The sequence below is a fragment of the Triticum urartu genome, chromosome 4 (assembly GCF_003073215.2).
Source record: "Triticum urartu cultivar G1812 chromosome 4, Tu2.1, whole genome shotgun sequence".
Lineage (NCBI taxonomy): Eukaryota > Viridiplantae > Streptophyta > Magnoliopsida > Poales > Poaceae > Triticum > Triticum urartu.
The window spans coordinates 325,981,178-325,982,254 of NC_053025.1; positions in this window are offsets into that span (position 1 = coordinate 325,981,178).

Here is a 1,077-nt window from a genome sequence, read left to right on the forward strand (position 1 = left end):
TGGGTGCACTTTGCGTGCCCCCACCGGTTCGGTTTACACTCGACACGGCCAGACCAGATTGAGCGAAATAATCAAAATACAAAGACTACAGTCGACTACCAGCAGTCCACCGTAGTCTCGGGGACTACACCCAGTGGGTGCACTCAGCATGCCCCCACTAGTCCAAAAATTCAATCGACGCACCCAGTGGGTGTACAGATGCAAAGATTTTCGGAAAGAGAGTCTTCAGATAGCATATCCTAACAGAACAAGCGGTGACCTACTAACCTGAACATTGCTTTGGAGAGCCGAGCTGGTGTCATAGTCGGCCTGACTGGCGTCCCGCACCACCTTCATCTTCTCCATCATAAAACCCGCCTGGCGTATGGCTTCCTTGGCAGCATTCACTTCGTCCTCTGGGACATGATGGATCACAAAAACTGAAGGTGGGTCGGCAGGAGCTTGAGCAGTCGACGAAGAAGGCAGGGCACTCGACAATGGTACGGCGAAGGTAACAGAACCCCGATTGTCATCACCAGCGTCCTGAACGACTGGTTCCACCATCGGCGTCGACTGTGGCACCTTGCTTGCAGGAGCTTTCCTATTTTTCCTCGTCAAAGGCCTCTCAGGCTCTTCATCATCATCATCGGGGAGGTCAATAATGTTAGGAGCTGTTCAAAGATCAATCGCCAAAATCACATCACCCAATGGTACACATTGCAGTTGAGTCGACCAAATAAAGACAGAATGACAGAAATCATACCCAGATTGGAAGTGACTGCATCCTCCATTACCTCATCCTCATCCCTATAAGCTGAGGTCCCGGAAGTAGCAGCGCTGCCAGTTCCAAAGTTCGTCTGGTTAAATCAAGAAAAAATAAACAACACGGAGCGTCGAGTGAATACAAAGGGAGACACTCACGCAGAAGCGACGGGGATGTCAATCTTAATCTTCGGCAACGCCTTCTGAGGCTTCTGCTCTGCAACTTTTGGATGCTTTGACGCTTTTTCAGTTGGGGTTGGTGAAGATGTCCGAGGATGCTTTGAAGATTGACCAGTCCGAGCAAGCGCCTTTTCACGGGCGCTCGGTCGTTCTTGG